Raw genomic sequence first — 17089 nt, forward strand, 5'->3', positions numbered from 1 at the left:
AGTACATATTGAATCTATTGTGAGTATTGCTTTTTAACTGAGTTTCTGTAACAAAAAGATTAAGAGTAAGACAGCACATTCCTTTACAGTTCGATTTGAGGCCAATTAATCTCGGGGTATAGTGCACTGCTAGTTGGAAATCCTTACTTGACGATGAACAGTTCATTTCGAACCATTTCGAAGTGATAATTTCATCGTCATGTAGGAATTAAAATGCAAAGCAGGCCTGTATAACAAATGCACGTATATAATTTTTTTTGCTAAAAAAAAAATACTTTATTCACTGTTTCATTAAATGGAGCTGAAAACTGAATCGTAAAGATGATAAACGGGAAGTTAACAAAAGTAGGAAAAAGAAACAAAAAAGTTATGATACTTGGACCTTTGAGAGGTAAAACAGTGAAAACAGATGAAAAACAACGTTGAAATTTTTAATACCTTGAAAAAAGGCAGCGTTTTTCGGCTTTGGTTTTCATTTTCTTGTTAACGACTAAAAACGGAGGACGTTTCGTCTTTCTGAATAATAAGATACTATATTTAAAATTCTGCTAGGTAAATGATGAACATGTTTTTAGGAAAGAGAATTGTGCCCTAACAGGAATATATATCTGTGTTCCTGAAAGCTTCGTGGAAGACGACGGGAAGTGGCTCATACATCGTAGACCACTCTTCCAACTGGTAGATACAGCAAGAACACCTGAATAATTAATTAAGGTCCTCAAGGGGAGCAGGTCTTTCCCTCATCAGTGATGCCACTGTAAGTGGATTTGTGAAATTTCCCTTTTCTGAGTACATAATATTTTTATCCAAAATTAGTTTATTTGGCATACATTTACACGCTTATCTAGAACCCATATCCATCTTTCCGGCACTTATGCCATTGAGAATAGAACAAAACCTCTGACAGACTTCTGGAAAACGTTCGTGCAACGAAGCAGCAGTACGTAGGAATCGCAGACGCCCCAACATTGTCGGTAAATGCTGAGTGAAGTAGATTTATGTCATTACCACCGAAATAGCGCTGAAAATTGCGCTAAGGGCTATTATGAAAAGACCATTAGCCTGCCGAGTGTAGTACCAGGAATTCATCATAAAGAGGAAATATTCTGGAAAGCCTCGAGGTAAAATTCCTGCCAAATTGGGAGAATATTTTTTGTGCTAAGGAAAAACGTGTGCACAAAAGGGAAAGATGGATGAAATGGTTTCCGCGTTTTTATATTTGTTTACATCTATCAGAATCAATTAAAAAACATAATCTCTTGAAGTATAATTCCTGCAAATCAATTTGGTTATGGGAAACTGATAAGATGGTGCTGAAAATGGAGAGTCCAATTTTGTAAGCTGATGCATATCCACGCTGATTTCTTTTTTATAAATTATACTTTTGAAAAAAAAGTAAATATAATTATTCCTACTATCTATAGTTCTTTAACAAACATTTCATTGCATTAACCAGTGTCCGTTTCGAATTCATAAAGAGGAAATGTATACGAAAGGAAGAGGAATCATTGAAAAACATTTTTGATTTTGTTGTGCCAAGTTTCATGTTCACACACAGCCTCTTTATTCTAAGAGCTTTCTTACCACTAGCACCATACATTGGATGGCGCAAACGCTGCAATAGTTCGATTTGCGAAGGAATAAAGTACTAAATAGTTTATTTACATCAGGTTATTATCTGTGCCCAAGTTCCAGGTGGAAGTCAGTGCAAAAAGGGCTCAGTTTAAAGAAAACTTTCTCAAAGTGAGCCATCCTGTCACAGAGCCGCGTAGATGAGCAGGGTAACGACTGAGGAGACTGACTGATCAACTTTTCGTAGAGTAACTTGTGAGGAGGCGTGTGTGAGTAAGAGGCAGCGTTCAAAACTTACTAATTTATTCAAATGTTGTTTAAGATTAAGCCAGCCCTGAGCTGGCACGGGCTCTTGCTCCTAGAGCAGCCCGTATTTATTCAAACAACAAACAGACAGGTCAATAGCTCTTGCGAGCGGAAATGTAGTGCCTGACACGAGGCGAACAAAACAGAGGTCAGAGTACAACCAACTGTGTTTGTTGGAGGATGGAGAGATGCACATAAATCAATATACAAGACACGAGTGAAGTTATGATACATATTGTACAGTATAGCTGGAATGCTGACATTGTAAAGCTTGCGTTAAGAATGATACATTTAACATAACAATAATATGAACGAGAATATATATTTCTTGTATGCGTTCGCTTGGCGCGCAGAGATGCTCGTTGTGAGGAGATTAACTGGCCAGGTAAGAAGGACGGTGTGTGGGTCCGTGTGGGACCCTACAAACTGTTACGCAGCTGATATTCACAATTACAAAATATTAATTTTTCCGGAATTAATATATCCTTTCGTAACGTTCTTCAATACTATGACCACACCTAAAGCAAAAATCTACTCACTAACCATTTAAAGATACAGTATATAGCACTATCGTTTTTTTTGATCCGTCCGTTAAATGAGAACGTGTTGGTGTCAGGAAGGAAAAATTGTCTAGTAGTATTGTGAGTACTCTAGAAATATTGTCTAGTAACACTGTAGATATGTGAGAGGATAAACTGCAAGCCCTTCCCGCTGCTCTCCTCAAAGAAAGGGAAATTTACATTTTGAGGGAAAAAGGATTATAGGATTTCCACTCTTCTCCCGCGCCTTTTGACCTGGAGAAGTTTCTAAAGAGAATTCGTTATGACATATGGTTATCGGACGGGAAAAAGAAATGTTCGTTGCTTTTCTTGTTAACTACTGTTAGAATTTAGATCCACTCAGAGAACAAAAATATGAATCATGTAATATGTACGTAATAATTAAGATTTTTACATCACGGAGAAGGTTCTGAAAAGCAAAAGGATTTTGCCACCCCATGAAAGGATTACTGATGTAGATTTTCACTGATGATATGACCAAAGCCTAAAAATTAAGTAATACTGGTCTCTTTTTTGTAATCTAATTGTACAACTTTGGCAAGTAAACGGAAATTTGAGTTGCATTAGCAAACAAATTTATTCAGGATTTGTTACTAAATAAATTATATTCATTTTTACAAATTCAGCATTAAGTCGACGATATTCAACTAACTCAAACGTGACGGAATGCATATAATTATTGTTGTCTCTAGTAGTGACCTTAATTATACCTTGTCAGTTTACCTTATATATATATATAAATAAATAAATAAATAAATAAATAAATAAATATATATATATATATATATATATATATATATATATATATATATATATATATATATATATATATATATATATATATATACAGTATACATATACACACACACACACACACACACACATATACACACATATATATATATATATATATATATATATATATATATATATATATATATATATATATATATATATATATATATATATATATATATATATATATATATATATATATCTCTTCAGGACCAAATAAGTAGGTGAATGGACAGATGTAAAAAATTTTTCTTTTTTTTTTTATAAAAAAAACATATATCGAGGGTGTCCAATTATATGTAAGTTTCCTTACATATAACGCGCTGATTCCCAACCTCGTTTCAAATGACACGAGTTGATGAATAGATTTCTGTGAATTTTGTATATCGTGATATTCTGATATTTTCCGTGAAGTGTCTTCGAATATATTACGCAGCCCACTTCATTATGCAACATAAAAATGATGCCAAATGAATAAATGCTATCGAAAAAATCTTCGCTGGAAATGCGAGTAAAATTCCTTTCCAGTCGCCAAAGTTTGGATGATTTTGAGCGTATCTGCGACAGTTTTCCGTTTGTGATTTCGTTTCTTTACACACACACACACACACACACACACACACACGCACTTAGCGGCTCCTGGAAACTAGCGGACGTGATGTTTTCACAAGTTTTCAAGTGTCTTCAATTCTTCAAAATCCCTTTGAACGTTAAGCTAAAGGTCTCTTTTTCGCATTATCAATTATTGGTACCTAACTCGAAGAACTTTCACTTTGAAATGAATAAATATCTCAGACGCTGATCGAAGGTGGAAAATATCGAAATGGAATTCATATTGGCGCTGCTGCTTTTTTTTTGTGAAGAATCATTACCTAAACCTACTAAAGTTTTTTCTACCACTACAGGTGTTGCCAACTCTCTTTTAAAGCCACAGGATTAGGGGTTTTGTTGTATATTTTATAAGCATTCATTTGGGTTAGGCACACTAAGATACAGTGGACTGAAATGTTCTCCTCTCATCCTCATCAAAATAAGAAAGTTATAACTGACAACTGTTAATCATGGCTGCTCAAATGCCTCAATCTACAACTGTCATGGCTTCCTGATCCTGTCCCGACAAGGCGACAACGCCTCCTCTTCACTTCCGTCCTCGTTGTTTACGTCGACGAATGCTAAGTTAATGGTGAGACTTCTTCCTAATACTTGTGTTTCTTAGAAATAGTAGGGGTGTAGTCACTTAAAAAGAAACGCCCAATTAAGCTGGATGGTAGGTATTGAGCCTAGAACTTGAGGCCTACCACCAAGAGCTAGGCCTACTGGTTTTGAGTAAACGATAATAGAGGAGTCGGTAGAACTAAGCAATAGCTCAACATGGATTATTGCTTTGGAAATTGATTATTCCTATAGTATTTTGGTTGCTTATCAAGAATTTACTGTTATTTTTTTGTCGGTTGACTCTAATTACCTGTAATTAACCTCAGAAGTTGTATGCTGGCCAGCCTGGAATGCTATCGCACATGTGCAGTGTTATAGGGGAGGTTTTGGTATTATTTCACTTATGGACATTAATTGCTTTCAACATAAAATATAGGTTTTTCTGTTGTATTATGATTTTGAATGATTTTGAGGTTTCTTTCCATCGTAAATGAATACTTATCCTTCCCGTGATATATACAAAATTAATAAAATTACGACTTGTCAGAATACTCCTTAATACACAAAACTGTGGAGTTTTGCCGTATTAGCTATGGAGAGAAGTGCAGTATTCTGACAAGTCTGGCAATATATCATTTGTCGGGGAAGGATAAGTATTCATTTGTAAATAAACAAAATCATTCAAATCACATCATAATACAACAGAAAAACCTATTTTATGTTGAAAGCAATTAATGTCCTGCTGGGTTAGGTTAGGTTAGTGTAATTCCTGTTATAAGTTTCCTTAGCCAATCCCTTCTTAAACATATGGCTCCCTAATGACTTGCGCTTGCAGAGAAGTGCCTGGGCTTTTGCCCTAAATATCATACATCCATCCATAACAACAATATGGCAGTTTGGTCGTTCTCCCAACGTTTTTCCAGACCCAAAACCCTGTTTTCCCAAAGGGTCCCCAACCATGCTGAGTAGATATGAGGTTAATAATAATGGAACAACAATAAACAACACCACCTCCTTCATTAGCAACACTGAAAGTATAGGAAAAAATCAATTTCCAAGGTAATAGTCCGTGCAGAGCTTTTGCTCAGATTTACCGAGGAGCCTTTTGGTTAGGCTTTGTACATAGGCTAGATGTCAATTTAGGCCCTAGTTGATATCTCAGACATAGGCCTGTAGCCAATAATACAATTTGTTCATGCTATTGTAAACATAAGCCAAGCTTTATATTTTGCCTAGCCTTTAATGGTGCTGCAACTTAAATTGTATGCCTGACATGAATGATTTATTTTGAGGTATTTGATCAGAGAACCCAATTTTTTGCTAAAATTTTTAGGTTGTATTTAGTGTAAAGTTTTACTTTAAACCATTGTCACATTTTGAACTTGAAAATATAATTTTATATTGTTTTTAATGAGTGCTTTGAACATTTCTGACGTTAGTTTCGTTGTTGAAATTACCTAACCAACCACACCTCACGTAACCTAGCCTAGAGTACCTGGTCCTAATCCTAGAGCATAATATTAGCCTAGCTTAAAAACATTCCTTGTACTTACCTTAATCTGGATGAGAACTATCAATGGGATTAAGGTCCTTCTATTTCACTTGTTTTGTGTTAAGTTCCCCCCTCAAAAAAAAAAAAAAAAACCCTTTTCCATTATGGTCCCCCAAATTGTAATGTATAAGGTGGGATCCACCATCTCTAAAGGTACACATTAAAACAGAAAAAAATTATATTTCCGAGTCCTAAATATAATAATGGGTTAAAGTTAAATAATAATGCATTTTGACCGACAAAGTTTTAGGTGCTTGGTCCCATCTATCATATCTCAGACAAGGGAATTGTTGCAGAGACATACAATATACCAAGTTGCACCTTCAAATGTCTGCCATTTTGTTTTACAAGAAATTACTCTAGATTTTGATTTTTTTTAACTAGGTTGATTTAGTAAAATAGTTACTAATAGCCTAAGGGGAAACAAAGTTGAGGGAATTGTCAACTACAGAGGTTTTTTTTATTATGAAAATCTTAAGCTTACAGCCTGTGAAGAAGTTTAAAATAATATTGAATTGCTATGCTACAGTTTTAGAAGATATAAACTTTTAAATCATTTTCATAAATTGAATGTTAAGTGTAAAGCAAAGGTTTGTTTGCGTTAGGAATTCTATGGAATTATTGTTAGCTGAAGATATCTAGAAAATACTGAAGTGCAGGCAATATTATAGGCTTTTTCTTTCTTTAAATCTTCAGCTGAAAACCCTTATAGGCAGTGCCAGCAAACTGTAAACCCAAGAGGGCTCCAAAGGGAAATCAGCCTGCGAAAAAGAAGCAAGTTAAAGAAAAGGTGATAAACAATTAAATATCAGGGATTAGCAAATTGAATCAATACACGTTTATTACTTTTTTTTTAGTTATTAGAAAGCCAGATCCCCCAAGAGTCTGATAAGTTGAGGTGCTACTGTATTAGAGTGTCACATTTGACACTGATCTTCAGTGATGTATCAGATGAATAGCCTTCATTTTTTGTGTCATTGTATACTAAACACACATCTTAAGGTGCAGATTCGGAACTATGAAGCTGTGAAAATTGCTGTGGATATTTTTTACTCATATACATGTATTTTTATTTATTAAATAGTGAAATTAGCTGTACTTCCATTGTGGTTTTTCAGGGTCCTCATTATTGACTTATGTAGGCATTTCCGTGACACAATTTGTGACTGTTGTGTCATTATATGCTCCATAATAGGTTGTCTGATTTAGGGTAAGAACCATTTAACCAATCTCCTCAGATACAGTAGTACAATATAATCTGTATACCTTGTCCATCACAATCATGGGTTTCAGTTTTTATAATTATGCCATGTACAATCCACCACATTATATAACTGATATCAAAATACATATTTGAGAGGAGGAGGTTTTGACTCTCCTCAGGTAAAGACGGAGGATTGATGTTATCACAGGCTAGACTAGTTGGTGATTTTTGGATAGTTATAGCTTCGAGGAGATAACTGGTTATTGGCATCGTGAGTCAGTGGATTGCTGGTGGATTTTGACTTCAGACCAACAGAAATGGTTCTTAAAGTTTTTTTTTTTTTTTTGTGCCTGATTGGCATGCTTGTGCATTATAATTATTAATTCAGTTTTACACATGGGGGTTACCTCAGACTGACTACTATACTGTACCTTTTGGTTGAGCTTTAGATCAAGTTCCTTATCTTTCATTAAAAGTGCAAGAGCTATAATAATGGCACTGTGTATAACATTAATGGCAAACAAATAGTCTTGCTACTTGCAAGGTGATCTACAAATAGCTTTTGTAGCTGGATCAGCTTTGCATTCTGTGAACAGTAGGAATTTTATAGCACTAGGTAATTCCCAGTCATAGTATGGCTTCAGTTATTTCTGTAAATCCACATGCTCATTGTTTCAGTACTAGTTGAGGGTATTTTTGATATGAAGAGATATTGGTAATAATGAAATCCAGTGTAGTAGACTTCTCTCGGCCATGTGAAACACTGCAAGGTAGGTTTAGCTGTCACACAGGATATGAAAATAATATCATGTACATATATGATGTATGTAATTGGAAATGGCTCCTGTTGTAGGTGCAAGCTAGAACTTCATTTTAGAAGTAGAGGCTCCCTACCGTGCCTGAAATGAAGTTCGCTGCTGTGTTTTGTAATTGACACAGGAATTTAGGACGTATAACCTCAGAACTGCATTGAATGATTATTGTTGTGATCGAGATGACCCGGGAATTATAAAAATACTCTACCTGTGAAGTAAAAGTAAAATTACAATGTCAGTTACATTCCTTCATAGGTCAGGTGACCTAGTAATGCTTGTTGGACCTCTTTCTACCACACTTTCTTAGTGGAAATATTAACCATTTGCAGCCAGACATGGGAATTCTACTCCTGCTTTTGCTTTTGTTGTTTTATGCCCTCATTTCCTTTAAGGGAAATTCTGTCGCTTCATTCATTGTTAGGCCATACCATTTTTCTTCATCCTGCTCTTGATTTCTTTGGTCCTGAGCTAGTCAACTGCTCTTGATTAATAAAGATGGTATGAGTGAGTGGAGTATAGCACAGGTATTAAAAAGGAGGTTAAGGTCCATATGTCACCCTCACTTTTTTGTTTCGTTGAGGTTTACATGCTGGGCCTTATTCTAGAGTACTGTACATTTAATTGTATCAAGTTCATGCAGATTAATCTTGTGGAAGGAGCAGTTTGTCCTTGGTGGTGTAGCAGAATCTCTTAGCGTTATTGGGTGTTGTGCAATTTCAGCTCTGTTGAGGATCTCGTGGTCCTTTTTGATCTTGAAATGAAAAAGAAGTGGCTAAAAAAAGGCATAGATATTTTCGTGGTTCAGCATAGTTCTTAGGACCTGAGGTGTTGCAGGTGTTTAAGAGGCTAAATATCATAAACACATCAAAGCTTTTCACGATTAAAGTACTAAGGTTGGGATGTACAATGGGGGATGAGAGCCTGGGGAGCCTGAGATGCTGTCATACTCTGTTTATAGAGTGTCAGCTTGTTTATGTGTAGTATATTTCAGAAGATCATCTAGTTGGTAAATTGTTTACCGAGTTATTGATTTTCTCATCCATAGTGCTCACCAGCAGTTTCTTGTTTTATTGGCAGTTGATCCCTATGTCTTTTGTTGAGTGTAATTGTTTCTCCCTGTAGAGGGCACGGCTTACTGTGTTTTTTTGTTTGAAGGTTCTTTTTGAAGGTTCTTTTCATTGACCCTTTTTAGAGCCAGCTTCCTTCTTTCAGTCTTTTACCTGTCGATCACTCCCTCTGGCATCTCTCCACCTTTAAGTTGTCCAGCTTATTTAAATTTACCTTGGTCATATTTTGAATTCTTTGGGTGACCCCTGTGAGTTTCTAAATATGTTTGCTTAGGCTTTAGCTTTACACTAAAAACTGACCCAATATGTAGCTTAATTCTCTTGTTTATTTTAAAAGTAACTCCAATTTGCGTTTTGTTTCTACTTTTTTATTTCAAATTATATCCTGCAGCAGCACATTGACCTACTACGCTTAGGCTCAATGAGTATGGGGTTATCAACTGTAGGTGATGTCCCCTTCTTGTTTATGATGAAAAATATAGCCATGAATTAGGCCTGTTGATAGAATCCACTCTTATTACAAAATGCAGGTTGTTTGTCTCCTTAGTAACATTTTGTAATGTTGGCCCCATAATAGCAGGGATGTGAAAAAGTTTTGTTGATAATTTAGGCAAATTTTTTTTTTTTTTTTTTTTTTTTTTTTACTAAAAATGAATTTTAAGTAGGTTGTACACAAGCTGAGACGTAAGTTATATGAGTTAAGTATGGTATGGATGTTGGCTAAAAACATTCAGTGGGAATAGCTGTAGGTATAGTCCAGTCCATCTTATATCTTGGGAAAAGTTATGACCAGTTTTATGAAAGGAAGCTACAAAATCTTTCGAAAATCTGTTTCCTAATTTTTAACTTGTCTGTTGTGTTATTGGAAGCGGCATGTGCATCTATCAATTTTAGTAATCCAACTTCGTCATATCTTGTGAAATAGCCGCAATCCAGTGAAAAAATGTATGCAAATGTACAAACTCTCAGAATATGAGTGACAGTTACAAACTGAATCAGTAAAATGCTACTCCAGACATCTGGTGATGGTGGTACACCTTTCATGGGGGAGGGAGGACTGTTGTTTTTGAGTTAAGGTTTCCTTAGGTAGCTTTGGATAGCATTCCGGTGACTCCTTACATCTAAACTGGCTTCCGTGACCCCATAAAAAGCCTGTGTCATTGAGTAATACATTATGGTATAGATGAAGATAATTTGCACATAAATTTAGGCGGGATGAGGAGAAGTTGATCAGGACAGTGGCAGATAAGAAATTGCAGTGCAGAGCCCATTAAATTAGCCTGGTAAGTTGTGTAGAAGGTGCACAGCTTAATACATAGGCCAGCTTCTAGCATAAGGTAGCCTATGGTCTGGTTGAATGGCTTGGTCTTTAGTGAGCCTTAATTTATTTATAATTTCAAAATTCAAGGTGCTGGTGCCCCCAACAACTTTAGTTGTACCTAAAGTAACTTAGTTTTTGGAGGCTTTGTATTCTGTCTCATTCAAAAGCGTAGGGTAATTGTTGGCATTTTTAGGGATTAGTGTCTGGTGTTTTATTGGATGTTATTGCTGTAGGACCTTTGAGGGATAAGATTACAGTGAGGAAAAAAAAAAACAATATATGAATACAAATGTTGTTCAATTATGTATTATTGTTTTATCTTGTGCCATGGGTAGGTAAGAGTGGTCAGCATCTCTACCTTCTTTTATTTAGTGATTTGTGTGTGGGAGTATCAGCGCTGTTGTTTATGAAGGCTGTGTTGACTTAGCTGTATCATTTAGTGACATTATTTCATCTTTTGTTGGCACACGTTTAGTATGCAGACAGAATTCAGGAGTACTTGCTTTGCACGTGGGATAAGTGGCTCGTTGATGCAGACTTTGGTTTTACTCATTGCTAACTTTTACCCAGTCAGTTCAAGAAACCTTTCAAGATTCCCATTTGTCATCCCTTATGGCTTGTGTTCAAGGAGAGTGGTTATTTTTAAGCTTGTGAAACCGATTAATTCTTATGAATTATTTACATTAGGAAAAAAAGCTGTGATTTACGTTTAAGGGTTATCCTGAAGCACTGGGATCCAGTGTTTCAATGACTTAGAAAAAATGGGGTCTGGACTCATTTCCTTTCATTTCAGTTTGTGGATATAACCTAACTCTGTGGATACATTGAAGATCACACACGTATGTTTTATTGTGCCCAAAAAGTTGAATAAACTTCTTATGCTTAGAATTGTTTAACACCGACAATAACTTTTGGTGACTAGAAAATACTCAGTCAGACAAAGTGAACACGGTACTGATATGACATAAGCATGCCTCCCACTGATGAACAGAAACCACAAAATAGTGGTAACTCAAATTATTGTACTTATGGGTTGCACTTATGGGTAACAAAGTACAGAGATTTGTACGAAATAGAAATCAGATGATACAGGATAACAATCACAAAGTTGCCTATGACTTCACTTAGGTTAAAAAAAACACTATAAGTTACCCATTGTGACTTTATGGAGAATTTAAGAAATGGCAGCAACTTTCTTTTGATATAACCAAACACTTCGTTGACATCACACACTTTCAAGCACTACAGTTACTTTACCTACTCTCTGGGTCACGTTGGTGATGTCATTGCTTCCAGAAAAAATTCCTTTGTGAATTATTGCTGACCATTGGCTTTACACTTTTATCTGTAACGGAAAGTGTAAGGTTCTTCTATAAAATCGATGAGAAGTAAGGTGGATAAATGAGTTTATATTTTCCTGTAGCCATTTAAAATGTGTTGAAATTTATGATTATATCTCTTAAGGAAGAAAATTAACCCAGGCAAACCATTAAATCCTGTGCCAACAAACCTTCCATGTAATTTAAACCGAGCGAGGAATTCGGATTTTGGGAGGCTGGGCTCCCCTTATAGTGGGAAATACTCTCGAGAATATTAACCGCACTTAATTCTAACTACTCGGTTTGGGAATATGGCAGAGGTTTGTATATCGTATGATCGGACATGAACTGAAATTTTGAACCTGTTCTTCAGTGTTTGTAATACTTGATCCATTTGATATAAATGAAGAGTTCCACTGGAATCATCATCATTTAAATAGTTATAGAAAAAATGTTCTGGTTAGAACAGAACTTAATAAGGAAAAATTTTTTGAATTTTTCAAGAGATGCATTTGTGGATAGTTTTTAAGATGAAAATTTTTAGTGGACAAAATTAAGATAATAGTTTCATGATTTTCATTTCTTTCATTGCAGGGAGATCTGAATTCATCAAGAGGAAGAGAATCCAGCAAGAAATTTCTTATACAATGATTGCAGACAATTTAGATATATTTGTAAAAAATTGGTAAATATATCTGGATGCATTGTAATTAACTTTTGTTCTATATAAGAGATCAATAAGTCACATATCTAGGGTATCCTATGGCTCAGCCAGAAAATCTTTGAGAAATGAGGCTGGAGAAGCTAACCACTGAGGATTGCTAAGGATGATTAAGATTTGTTTTTTTCGGTAACAGGGACCCAGTTAAGTAGGAAACCCAGGACCTATACAGAGGGCAGACCTTACGGCAGAACAGCAGCGGAAGAGAGGAAACAATCTTTTACTCCAAAGGATCCATAAACCTGGCATGTGAAAGCAGTAGTCTGAGTCGTCAAGGATAGCAGAGGACAAATTGAAAACCGTTGGGGTGGCAATGGAAAATGCAAAGAATTAGCCAAAGGTGATCTACACAACATAACCAATAAAGTTTGAACTTCTTTCTGATAGAGTAATTGTGCAGCAACACAGTGACCTGTCCTTTACCTCTGCCAGTCATTCAAGCCATCAAAAATTGAAACCTTTAAGTCCTAAACTGTTAAAGTTCTTTGTTGCATTGGTCCTTTGAGTGAGTCCTGTGGGAGGTTAGAAACAGAAATGAATGGTGTTGTTGAACTACTTCATGGTAGTTACAACAATAATATTAGTAATACTAAATATATCATATTCTTTATGTAAGAGAAGTGTATCATGAGAAGCATTCAGAAAATCTACTCAGTACAGTATTTTATTGTGTCAAAATCTTTTGGCATATATGTAAAATGTATTTTTGAGGTTCTTGAATAATAGTTTACAAAATGGTGTGACGATTACCATCTTTTATCTGTTACTAAATTATGAATGTATTTCAGGTTTCTGGGCTCATTATGCTGAAGTTTTCAAGATGACTTCAAGATCTGAAGAAGACGGAATTTACCCAGTGCCTTAAAGACTTGAATTTGTCAAAATTTTTCCAATGCCACTTCCTAAAAGATGTTATCTCTTGGCTAGTAATTTTGTTCAAGTACATTAACACAAGTTACAAACATTTTTATTTTTACTTGTGCCTTAGCTTCCAGCAATGGCAGAGAAACTGGGTGCTTGAGTAGATGCTGACACCAGCTTGGCGAATTTTTTATTGTGAGTATGTGATCTCTCAATAACAGACTACTATCACTATTTTGGCCAGAGAGTGGATGTTACTGAATATAAAAAGACACTGTCAGGAATGGGTCTAACTTAATGAGTAAAAGTGATACACGTTGGCTTTGGATGTTGAAGTATTTTTTTTTAGGTGTCCTTTTTCTGACGAGCTCTTTGTCTTGAGCTTCTGTAATCCTTTTTGGTTCTCAAAGTTCCCTTTGTTACCGTGTGCTGTGTTCTAATTTGTTTACTTAGTTCCAAATTACGTAGTTTAAATGAAAGGAAGTGTGTTTTGTTGTTCATAAAAAAATACAGCAGTATTGTCATGATATAATTTTGGGGTTCAAAAGGGCTAATTCTGGAGTTTGTAGCCCACAAAAACCTGCTCAAGTCCTTGGACATTGACTGTCTTTGCTAGTTACCCTGGTATATCGTTACCCATACACAGTAAGTAAAATTAAGATGTGATTTTACAGTTAATTGACCTATTTATGATCCTTTCTTTCTTTCGTTTTTACAGCTCATTCTTTGCTTTGTGAATTTTCCTGTCCCCCATTCTAACATCACTGGAATTTTCATCTTGCAGCTCCTTTGATTGGTTCACTTCTTGTGCCCTCTGACAGATGTGACAGACAAGATGGTAACCATCATTTTTCCATATGTGCAATATAAAGTACATATTTGGTTTCTCTGCTGTTAACTGAAAGTTTGGGCACAAATGAGAATAAAGAGGTTTGTTTCTGTGAACCAATAAGAAAAATGTACAAATTAAATGGTTAATTTTTTTAGTTTTGTAAAGCTATAATATGATGGTATAATTGTTATTCTATACAATGACTTTGGCTGCATGTGCAAATATGTGATTGTGCTCAAGTATAAAAGAAAAAGGTAACCTAATTTTGTGAAAGTACAAAGCTCGAAGAGATAATGGCAATTATAGTATGTCAGTCCTTGTAGAATGCCAAAATTTAAATTTCAAAGTAGATTGCGGTTAATTACTGCTTTCCTGTTTTAAAATTTCTGTAAATTCAAAATAGTTCAGAAGAATTAAAACTGATAAAGTCATTTAGCTCTGTCAAGCAAATATAAGACTTTATTTCAGTATTCATTGTCAATGGGATAATTGATCGTGTTTTGGCTATAATGTATTTACATTAGAAGTAAATGAGTACAGTATATGATATTCTGGACCTAAAGGAAGCTTTAAGTTTGGCCATGGTAAGGGAAGCATTGTAGAAAAGAGCAGTTTTGAATATGCGACGACATAGATTCTAACTAAACTATTGAATAGTTAATAGTAATATCATAAAGCCAGAGTACGACTTAAATCAATTCGGTCATTTTCTTCAGATGTCTGAAGAGTTTTCTCCATTTTTCTTCAGTGCTGCACATTTATAACCTAAGTTCGCTTATGGTCCAGGTCCTTGTTAACGCACTCTAAAAAATCTTCCAGGTTCAACACTTGCATCTCTCACTTCGCACCCTCCTTTCTCCTCTTTACCATGTGACCAAACCACATCTTCGAGATCTTGATCATGTTTTCCAGCCTTTCCACTTCTTTGCTATATCCTCATCTGGAGTAAGATCTTCCAAAGGCAATTCAGCCATCAAGTTTATTGCCATGCCTTTTCTGTTTCTCTTTCTGTATCCATGTCTGCTGTCAACAGTAACAAAGGTCTTAAAAGCAATTTAAATGTATACTAGTACTCAGTATTCCATTGATCTATCTTCAATATTCAGATTGTTGCTGCTATTTACTTACATGACTGCCCCTTCAATTCCATTGTTGCTGCTATTTACCTGTCCCCTCAATTCTAGCCTAAACTAGATAACAGAGCTATTCTGCCTCTTCCAAGGTTTTCCCCCCTACTGAATGCAATCCCCCCTCTTCCTCCACGTCTTCATTAGCTCTTGTGTTTACTGGGCATAAAAAGATCCTCACACCATTTAAACTTTGCTATTTTGAGTATCTCTTGCAACACCATCTCTTACATTCGATGTATGATATGACAGCTAACCTACACCATGCTTACAGCATCCACATGGCCACTTTCTAGAGCACATCTTATCCTTTGTTTCCCTCCTGTCCCCATATCCTAAGTTTTGCTTGCTTTGATTATCAGTTCTCATCATCTGTTCCAGGTAATGTTTTTCTAAAACCTTCCTTGAACCTAACATTACCCTTAGGGGCTCTCCATTTTTCCTGTGTTAGCACCTTCATCTATTACTGTGAAAAATAGCAATGGGTTAAGTGCTCAAGTTTTAGTAGACACCAGTGTTATTCTTAACTAATCAGAATGTTTCTTCTGCATCTTCACCCCAGATCATTTGGATATCTATTACGATTTGCTCTTTATAGCTTGGTGCTCTGTTAAATGCCTACTAAAATCTACAGAAGTATAACATTTCTTTTTGTGTATGGTTTCCTCATGCATTAAGCTCTTCATAAAGTTCTACCCTGACTCCAATTACAAATACAGGGTTCAGTGCTGATTCTTGTGAATTTTAGCTCAAATTCTTCTCATATAATGCACATGTTATTGTCTTCGTCCAAGATCTCATGTTATTCTGTAGTGCCTATATCTGTCCAACAACTCCTTCTGGTACCCTCTGCTTGTCTCAATACTTGTACTCTGTCAGATACCATCTTAAAAACTTGCCTTAAACTTCTTTGCACGATACTTTCATGTAGATGTTATTTATATAAAGGTTATCTATTCTTGATGTACTATATAGCTGTGGAGCCAAACTTGACAATTTTTGATTCTAAATCAGGCCCCCTTTTTCTTTCAACCTTTCTTCTAGCACTAGTGACCATTTCATCAGGTTATTGAAAACTTTTGAAAATGGAAATGAAAATTAACTCTACAACGGTGCAGAGGAATAAAATGCTGTCTCTCACAAATGACCTTGTACAGGGATAAGAATGGATCTTTGCATAAATATCAAACTTAACACTTCCATAGGCAATATGATTAATTCACTCTTTAAGCAGTGTGAATACTATGCAACTGCTGTTTTTGAGCTATGAAAGGAGGAGAACGGACACGCTGAGTTGAAATGTTTTCATGCTTATTCATCCTCTCCTAGCATGTTTGGAAAGACAAAATGAGTATGCAAGGTCTTGCTTCTTTGTAGTGACCCCTTCTTCATGGTAAAGTTGAAAATAGAAAAAAATATGTTGTATACGTCATGCATTATAAAATTTTTTTATATGAAGTTATATCAGTTTTGTAATAAATTTTGTGTTTGTGTTTTGTTAATCTCTCTCTCTCTCTCTCTCTCTCTCTCTCTCTCTCTCTCTCTCTCTCTCTCTCTCTCCTCATCTGTGTTAATGCAGAGAACAAACTGGTTACAAGTGCTATTTTTACCTGTCCTTAACAAGTTAGAGCCATTCCTGATTTTACATTATTTTACCTCCATAGTGGTTAACTGTTTTGTAACCTCCAGGTGATTACCGTTATGGCTTGAGTGCAGTTGCTTGTAAGCTGGGCTTTCTTGAATTGCATTCATTGGTTTCTGATGTCCAACAGACATTTTAGCCTGTGCATTCCCTGTATTTGTAAATACGTGATATGTGTATCTTAATTCCAGTTGTGTTCACAAGGGTAGACGTTTTGGAATTTATTTGCAACCACAGTTG

The 17089-nt window shown here is 35.5% G+C and overlaps 1 long non-coding RNA gene across 1 annotated transcript; it reads left to right on the plus strand.

The window, feature by feature from the left end:
• Window positions 1-3992: 3992 nt before the first annotated feature.
• Window positions 3993-16687, plus strand: LOC136840356 (uncharacterized). The gene is made up of 4 exons (XR_010853602.1): window positions 3993-4416; window positions 12261-12351; window positions 12524-12727; window positions 13176-16687. It is a non-coding gene; the product is annotated as an uncharacterized lncRNA (long non-coding RNA).
• Window positions 16688-17089: the final 402 nt, after the last annotated feature.

This window comes from Macrobrachium rosenbergii, chromosome 7, assembly GCF_040412425.1.
Source record: "Macrobrachium rosenbergii isolate ZJJX-2024 chromosome 7, ASM4041242v1, whole genome shotgun sequence".
NCBI classification, from domain to species: Eukaryota; Metazoa; Arthropoda; class Malacostraca; order Decapoda; family Palaemonidae; genus Macrobrachium; species Macrobrachium rosenbergii.